A 9,951-nucleotide genomic window follows, 5' to 3' on the forward strand; every position below is an offset into this window, starting at 1 on the left:
ATTCAGTTTATACAATTCTTCTAAATATTAGACAATGATACAATATTTTAAATAATCTATTTGAAAACATTTCGTTACGGCACCGAAAGCTCCAGCAATTTGCCTTTAAAGCACCACTAATTTTTTCCAGAACAGATACACCAAACAATCATCATTATCCTTATTGTAACATGGTCATAACAAAACGCTTATTGTAAAAAATTTGTTGCCCACAATGCGAGTATGTATATGTATACCAATAATTCAATATCGATTGATTTACAAGTGACAATTTATTTTGTAAAATCGTAATACCTGTCTAGAAGTCATTATATTCGAACGTTCAAAGATTGTAGATCGAAACTCACCACCCATAAATATCGATTTAAAAAAATCCTAGATATGCGTGCATTCGATTCAAGTCATATCTCGTTTTCTTCCGGGCTAAAAACGGCTTATATTGAGCACGGAGACCGCACACGATGTTTGGCTCAAGAATGGTTACAAAAGGTTCTAAGTGAAATTTATTATCAATAAATAAGTATAAGTATAAAGAATACTTTGTCCATTCGAGGGAATTCGAAAAGATCTATCTTATTAGTAAAAGTAACTAGAATTTATGATGTTTCAGCATATTTTGAATTTTATTACTAACTTTGCGAAAGAGAAGTTTTTTTCGCTGATTTACTAATTTTATATTTTTTTCGATATTTCAAGTCATTCTGATCAAATGAGACGAATTTGGAAAAAGTATTGTATCAGAAATGTGGTTCTAAGTCCGATAAAAATGTTTCGAATAAAACGACTTTGTATTCGATCTTTTTCATCATTCTTTTGAAATAATAGAAAATTCGGGACATTTTTTTGTTTTTGCCAAATCACTCACAAATATCAGGTAAAACTCTCCTTTTCAGTTAGACTTTCGACTTAGATTCGACCTTTCATTTTCTTTAGCATTTAATAGAACATTCAATTTTTATTCAAATTATCTTGAAAAACCATTTTTACTACTATAAACTTAACGAATGTAGGATCCGTCAAAAGGAAATATTCAAATATTGATTAAACTTAAGTTAAAATTTTCTACGACTATATAAACCTTGTAGTTGTATTACAATAAAATGTGTGTATGTATGGAAATATATATATATATATATATATATATATATAAATAATATTTCTCGTTCTTTATGGAATAAAATGATATTAAATATCAACATCAAAGGATTGACTATGTCTGTGACCACAATAGATTTTTTGATAATGTCGAATCCCTGGCATCGAATGTGTCCGACTTATCCTAAAAGTTCTCCATTGTTTTCGTAATTGAATGACTGGAGGGTAAAAATTAAATGACGGTGTACAATTTATCAAAAAGTTTTAAAATTTAATTAATGCAACACGCGAGTCGAAGAACAATGTGTTTTAATTACTTTCGCTTTCAAAGGGAATCATTATAAAATAATAATATAAGGTTGTCAAATATCTCCCTTCCGCCTTTTGTATTATAAACCAAGAGCAAAAAAGCGGAAGGGAGATATTTGACAACCTAATATGTCTGAAATTAAAACCTATTTGTGAAATACTAGCTTGATGATTTAGAACCATATTTTTAATACACATATACTTTTTCCAAATTTTTTACTTGTTATATAGTTTTTGCTGTGCTAACTAACAAAAGTGCCCCCATACTAAGTTTTCGAGTTATTTGACAAAAACTGAAAAAAATGTCCCAAATCCACTATATGTTGCCAAAAGATTGAAAAATCGATTTTACAGTCATTTTATTCGAAACATTTGTATCGGACAGTGTGCAATTGTTGACATAAAATTATTGTAAATTTTATCTAGTTTCTGCTGTACTAACTAAAAAAATTACCCCTATACAAAGTTTCTTAGTTACTGAAGTTAGACAAAACCTGAAAAAAATCCCAAATCCACTATTTGTTGCCAATAGGATAAAAAATCGATTTCAAAGTGGTTTTATTCGAAACATTTGTATCGGACACTGTGCAACTGTTGGCACGGAATTGTCGCAAATTTTAACTAATTTCTGCTATGCTAACTAAAAAAACTACCCCTATACAAAGTTTCTTAGTTACTGAAGTTAGACAAAACCTGAAAAAAAGTCCCAAATCCACTATTTGTTGACAAAGAATGTAAAATCGATTTCCAAGTCGTTTTATTCGAAACATTTGAATCGGACAGTTAACAGTGCAACTGTTGACATAAAATTATTGTAAATTTTATCTAGTTTCTGCTGTACTAACTAAAAAAATTACCCCTATACAAAGTTTCTTAGTTACTGAAGTGAGACAAAACCTGAAAAAAATCCCAAATCCACTATTTGTTGACAAAGAATGAAAAATCGATTTCAAAGTTGTATTATTCGAAACAAAGTTGTATCATTCGAATTTTTCGAATGAAAAATCGAATTCGAACCATTTGAAATTTCGAGAAAATATAAAATTAGCAAATCGTAACAAACTTCTCTTTCGCAAAGTCAAAAAAAAAAACAATTACAATTACAATTACATTGGTTCGTATTTCTAGTCCCTCATTAGTTAATCCTTCACGTTTGCTCCTTCTAACTTCTCTGAAAGTATGAATCCTTCTTTGCGACATTAAGATATTTCATTTCCCTTTAAGGGCAGGGTATAACATTACGAGAACCCGAATTATTTACGACTCGTGACTGAAGAGTCTCGGTGAATCCGGCTCCGAATTAGTTCTGAAACTCTGTAAGTGATATGCTAATGAAAGTTAGCAACTCCTGCAATTGAAACTAGGTTTTATTACGTCCTAAAACACGGAGTCCTACTTAGTAATTCAAATATCGTTTGTAATCCGTCACAGAAGCCAAAGACTACGATTCCATATACACCCCGATATAAAAGTTTGGAATAAAACGACTTTAAATTCGATCTTTCATCATTCTTTGGAAATAAATAGGAAATTCGGGACTTTTTTTTTTGCTTTTTGTCAAATAACTCAAAAATATCACACGAACCCCTTTTCAGTTAGACAGGGAGAAACTAGATAAAATTTACTACGATTCCATGCCAACATATACATACACTCCTATATAAAAGTTTTTAATAAAACGACTTTGATTTCGATCTGTCATTATTCTTTGGAAATAAATAGAGAAAACTAATATAAGAGTAAGTAGAATTTTGTATTAAGGGGCACAACTAGTGTAACTGCCTAAAAAAACGGTGATTTTTAGGAATTTATTTTAATAAAACTACTTTATCAATCGTTTAAAAATTTTAGGAATATATTTATACATTGTTTAAGAATACATAGTAAAATTTTTGAAGAAAAAAATTAAATATTTTTCAAGTTATCGTCGATCCCCAACGGCGCGACAAAAAAAGGCCCTTAACTGCTGCAGTGATTCCGGACTTCTACGTGGATGAAATAAAAAAAAATTTCTTGTTAAACTAGATAATATTATCTGTAAAATGAACTACGATAAAAAAAATATATAAAAAATTGACAAAATGGCGGCGTTTTTTAAAAAAAAATCGAATTTTACCCAAAATTTTGGTCGTTTTTTGACTGCCAAAATTCGATTTTTGATCAGATCAAAAAATCGATAGTCCATTTTACGGAGAACTATATATAGAACATGTAAAAAAAAATGATAGTGATCGGATCATTCGTTTTTGAGTAATCGCTGCAGCAAATTCGGAAAATGCCGTTTCGAGAAAAACGCGTTTAAAGATAAAATGATCGTTGTACTATGTTGTCGATTTGAAATTTTTATACATTATTTTTAAAGTTGTAATCTACCGAAATATGAAAAAAAAAACCAAAAACGATTGTTTCGAAATTTCACACTAGTTGTGCCCCTTAAGACAAGGTTGCTTGAACTCCCCTTTAATTATCAGACCGTAAAGATTTCTGATCTACAAAACTTCTTTCGCCATATCGAATTTCACCATTTTGTTTCCCCTTGATTAAATTCCGTCGACGACAACACAAATTAATCATATTTTTACACAAGCCCTACCCGACCCGAACAATCTGTAATCTCGAGTGTTTGACTTTTTGCCTCATTTTTTATTGAATTTCTTAGAACATCCGAAGAGAGTTGGGAATTAGTGAAGGATATAATTAGTATTTAAAATGCAGTTTCTTAAGAGGCAGCATGAAATGCCAGTCATGTAGTTTATACAGGCGAGCTTAAAAATTCAAATAAGAATTACTGTCAGAATTCATAGCGAGCATGTGCGCCTTTTCGATGTTTTATTTTTAATCCCGCAGCGCACGGAAAACTCTATTGATGTATACTTCTACTATAAATTATTAATATTACTTGCACGTTTCGTTCAAACTATATAAATTTTCTTTTCATTTCGAATTTACTTTATCATTAAGGCAACGCGGTTATGAGGAATTTGTAGTTGATGGCGGAGACGTGAAATTCTTAATTGGTTTTTATATTTTGAAGAACACTTGTTGAAAAATAAAAGATAATATAAATATTTCAATAAAAAAATTAACAGAAGAAATTCCATAATCCGCAATCACCCAAACTGCTCTTTTGTAGTTAGCAAAAAAGTGTAAGATTCTTTATATGATTCAGATCAAACTTTGTATAACAATGGATTTTGAAGTCTGAAATAACATATTGAAATATTATAGGCCTAATGTCAATAATAAATAAAAAACATTTTAAGTACCAAAAATAGATCAAACTAGTGGGATGTGTGGCATTGTGCCTTAAAGCAAATTGCTGGAACTTCCCGTACCGTAACGAAATGTTTGAGGAATACTGAATTTTTTCAAATAGATTATTATAAATATTGTAACATTGTCTATTATTTATAAGAATTATATAAACTGAATTGCAATGTTAAAATTACTTATTTAAAATATATAAGTGAGCAAAAATTAAAATTAAAATCTGAATTATTTTTAACATACACACATTTTTTTTAGATTTTTTTCCTAAAGGACTTGTTTCGTCAACACAAGCAGACAGTTTCAATCATTCAAATCGGATGCTTAGTTCTCTCAAAAACTGCCATTTTTGCACATGTAGCTCCTTATCTCTGAAACGGCTGGACCTGCCTTTGCCAAAAACTAATTACCACTTCTCCCAATCGTTACAAATTCAATCATTTTTCTATCATTCAAATCGGATACTCCGTTCTCTCAAAAACTCGATTTCTACAATCTGCACTCTTTGCTTCGTATCTCCGAAACGGCTGGACCTGCATTTACTAAAAACTAATCAGCACATATCCCTATCAATAGTTTTCGAATGTTTTTTGAACCATTCAAATCGGTTGATCCGTGCGCCCAAAAACGTGGGCCAAAAATTGCTAAACACATACATGAATTTTTTCTGAGGTATGCCAAAATGTTCAGAAATCTCTGAAACGCGAAGATATGCAAAAATTTTAATTTTTTTCAATGTCTGGATCATTACTATAACTTACCCTACTAAAAGTTAATTATCAAAAAATTTTTTTTTAAAAAAAAAAGGAATACCCATTTTTGCGTGACGATCGCCCAGGGCTCTTTTTTGTAGTTAGCAGAAAAGTTTAGGTTTTTCTAGGATTTTAATCAAAATTTGTAAATCAAATTTTTTATACAATAATATTAATAGGCCATTATGAAAATTCCTCAAAATATTAAATCACGCCGCGCGTTTATGCGATTCTAATCAGAATCTAATAAGAACATATGTATGTTCTGTATTTTACATGTATTAACTGATTACAATTAATGTCCATAAGAAAAACTACATTTTTAGTTAATTATTTGCAATGCAATGTGTTAAACAAATTAATTTCATTTCATTTCATTTGTGATTCATACAATTTCAAATATTCTAAGTATGTTTGAAAGACATCAATTGAAATAGTATTGATTATTTTTTAGTGAAACCAAAAATTTCTTTCCTACGAAAGAAAATATTGCAAGTTGTTTACATGTTTCTCTGGTGTGTTTTTGCGTGCGTCAGTTCAGAAATGCCTTAATTGAATACCATGAGGGATGTTATTCATTTTCTTTGATCCAAAAACACTTTGATCTCGTGTCGTTTTATTACATACAAGTTACGGTTACACTAAAGGGCGTCGTAGCAAACAAAATCTAATTTGTGAAAAAATAAAAAAAATCTTACACTTAATTTATCGTTTATTAGTTTGTTAGCATTGCTTCTTCTACATTAATGCCAGTATTTGCAATTTTTAAATAAATCCTAATCATCACTAAGAATCCTTATCAAAATCGTGTGGAAATAAATGATTGACGAATATACTAGTCATTTAGAAGGGAAGAATTTTGTGTATTGACGAGCATATTCGTCATGCGTGTAAAACAGTGACTATTTGCTATTAAAACGGATTTTTTTAAAAAAAAAAACAGAATATTCCAAAATGTCATGATGTTGAAATAGTTGTAAGTTGTATTTACCTTAAGAGGCACAACTAGTGTGAAATTTTCAAAACATCGAATTTTCAATTTTTCCATATTTCGATAGGTTATACCTTTAAAAATAACATATGAAAATTTGAAATCGATATCTTAAATAGTTTTTGAGTTACAGCCATTTAAAGAGTGTATATATATAGTATATAGTATAATGATCATTTTATTTATAAACGCGTTTTTCGAAACAGCACTATCAAAGTCTTTTTACATGTTCTATATATAGTTATCCGTAAAATGAACTATCGATTTTTTGATCGGATCAAAAATCGAATTTTGGCAGTCCAAAAACGACCAAAATTTTGGGTAAAATTAGACTTTTTTTTAAAAAACGCCGTCATTTTGTCAATTTTCGATTTTTTATCGTAGGCCATTTTACAGACAATATTATCTAGTTTAACGAGATTTTTTTTCTTCAAATTTCATCGACGCAGAAGGCCGGAATCACTGCAGCAGTGAAGGGCCTTTTTATGTTGCCGTTGGAGATCAACGATAACTTAAAAAATATTTAATTTTTTCCTTCAAAAATTTTACTATATATTCTTAAAACATGTGTAAATATATTCCTAAAATTTTGAAATGATTGATAAAGTACTTTTTTTTATATAAATTCCCAAAAATCACCTTTTTTTAGATGGTTACACTAGTTGTGCCAATTAATTTAGCAGTTAACTGTGATTCACTTATATACTCGTCATAAAAAATCGCAGAATTTTTGTATTGACGTGTATATTCGTCATGCGTATAAAACAGTGAATGGTTGCGTTTAAATTGAAATTTTTAAAATAAAAAACAAAGTATTATAAAATGTCAAAATGTTCAGAATATTTTTATGCTATCACCGTATAAAATAGTTGTAAGTTGTATTTTACCTTAAGACAAGTCGCATAAACATGAGAAAATAACATATCTAATCAAAAATAATTTTTTAATGTTAATATAACTATTTATAGGTATCGAGAAACTTATGCAACTTGCCTTAAGGTAAAATGCTACTTAACTAAAAATCAGTATAAATAAGAGGCACATACCGCAGCTTCAATTTCACCTCAATTTAAATCGTTTCTGCAAGACATAAGCCGTCACCATCAATAGCACATTAAAATATTTTCACAAAAATGTATAATACCAAAAAATTACAACAAGCGAAACTGTTTTTGGGAAGAAAAGTATGTGTAATATACTAAGGCAATCAAAATTTCAAAAAGAGTATTTGTTGAAAGAGAGATTTGTGCACAGTACACTATCTGTCGAATGCACAAATCACTAAAATAGTGTTCGAAGTTTAGACCCCATGTTACAAGTTTTGAAAAAAATATTTAAATATCAAAAATATTCGCCCCCGGGTGGGCTCGAACCACCAACCTTTCGGTTAACAGCCGAACGCGCTAGCCGATTGCGCCACGGAGGCACATGGTTAGCGATTTCATACTGTCGTAGATAATCGGAAATAGAAAAAGAACATGAATAAGCAATTTTTATGAATTCATTCTATTTTGTTTGTTAATTTTAGTCAATCTATTTTATTTATTAATATTTAATTATTTAAGAATTCATGTAAATTCATAATACATACTTCGTCATTTTATATTTAATGCCTGCATCTCGGAAATGTCTACGGGCTAGGCATTTTTTTTATATATAGGGTATGCCATCTAACATTTTTCATTTTCATTTTTTTTTTCAACGGTCTGCCGAGGCTTTTTTTCTTCATTTTTGAATGAAATTATAATAATCATTATTAACTGAATTAATTTCATTATTAACTGAAAGGATTGTTCTTTCAAATAAAAAAAATTTTAGAAAATATTCAGTAGTTTGTAAAAAAATTACTTGGCGGACCCTATATTTATTCAAGGCAAATTGCTGAAACTTCCCGTACCGTAATTAAATATCTTGGTACGGAACCCCAAAAAATTTACACAAAATATGTACACATTCTTCAAATCTCTATATAATTAAGATAATTTAATGTACATATGCCCAATAAACATTTTTGACCGCCAAATGACATTTTTGGTGCAATGGTGCAATTTTGACAAAATATTATAAGTAATAAATTTTACGTGGGAAAAAGAAAAGTAAGACATCATGTGTATTAATTTTTACCTTAATTTAGAAAAACAAAAAAAAAATCCAAAAATTTTACAAAATTCTTATAGATATCAACAACAAAAGTGATCTTGCGTGAAAAAAAAGAACGTTATTTTAAATAACACCACTTCCAAAAAAAATTAACATTTACTTTTTAAATAACTGAAATCCATGAAAATTGATCACGTGATTAGTGAACCTCCCTAAACATTCTCGTTTCGTTGTCGTTTGCCTTACAACTTATTTTCATATAACAATTTATGGAAAACATACTGAATTTATTAAGCTAAAATTGAATTTAGTATTATATAGGCCATGAGATAAGAGAACAAAAAAATTGAATTGATATTATCTACAAGCACATTAAGTTATCACATCAATGAAATAAAAATACAAATGCACCGTAAAAAACTTGTTTACAAAATACTAAAAATAAACGTAAATAACACCACTTCCAAAAATTTATAACTTTTATTTTTTAAATAATCAAAATCCTTGAAAATCGATCACGTGATTACTGGACCTTTCCAAATGTTCTTGTTTCGTTGTTTTTTTATATTACTTTTTATAACTTATTTTTATATAACAATTTATCGAAAAACATGGTGAATTTATATATCTTAGATTGAATTTAATATTATATGGGCCATATGATAAGAGAACAAAATTATATCGATATTATCTACAAGCACATTATGTTATCACAGCAACGAAAAAATACAAACGCACCGTAGAAGTTCTTTCTTTACTCATAAAAAGAGTAAATAGTAATAGTAAACTGTAAATAGTAATAGTAATAGTAATAGTAATAGTAATAGTGATAGTAAACTATAAAAAAAGTAAATGTGTTGACGTTATTTTGTCACCATAAGATATATGTTTAGTATAAATAATTTAAAATAATTATTATTACTTATAAAGAGTCAAAATTAATATACAACGCAAACGTTTATCCATAGTATCTTATATATGACTGTGCTTATTGAATGAAAAAATAATCGCGTTAACGTTATTTTTTCCTTAAATAATAAAATTTCGCCGTAAGTAATGCAAAAATTAATTATTTTAATTTATTACAAGTTAAAATAATTTGTCAGAAGTGGGATTCGAACCCACGCCCTCATAGAGGACCAGAACGCTCTATCAGTTTTCAACTGACAAGGTAACCTTGAGTCTGGCGCCTTAGACCGCTCGGCCATCCTGACATATGATGAGATCTGTCGCCCGGCGCATGTACTTATGTGCGGCAAATACAATAGTAATAGTAATATACAATATATAGTAATTAATTATTTATTTTTTTAATTAGTTGAAATTTTATGTTCAAATAATGGAATTATATATGGGAATATGTAGTGCGTAAATATTAGTCTGAATTTAAAATTTGTTTAGAGAAATTGAACTTATTGCACACAGTGTAACCCAACT

General features: G+C 29.0%; 2 non-coding genes across 2 annotated transcripts; both read right to left on the minus strand.

Moving 5' to 3' along the window:
* Positions 1-7,766: 7,766 nt before the first annotated feature.
* Positions 7,767-7,840, minus strand: Trnan-guu. The gene has a single exon. It is a non-coding gene; the product is annotated as a tRNA-Asn (tRNA).
* Positions 7,841-9,614: 1,774 nt separating this feature from the next.
* On the minus strand, positions 9,615-9,728 carry Trnal-caa. The gene is made up of 2 exons: positions 9,691-9,728; positions 9,615-9,659 (listed from the first exon to the last, which is right to left on the minus strand). It is a non-coding gene; the product is annotated as a tRNA-Leu (tRNA).
* Positions 9,729-9,951: the final 223 nt, after the last annotated feature.

Source organism: Ctenocephalides felis, unplaced genomic scaffold (genome assembly GCF_003426905.1).
Source record: "Ctenocephalides felis isolate EL2017-DRISC unplaced genomic scaffold, ASM342690v1 CF-g0.4_SCAFFOLD_01604, whole genome shotgun sequence".
Taxonomy (NCBI): Eukaryota; Metazoa; Arthropoda; class Insecta; order Siphonaptera; family Pulicidae; genus Ctenocephalides; species Ctenocephalides felis.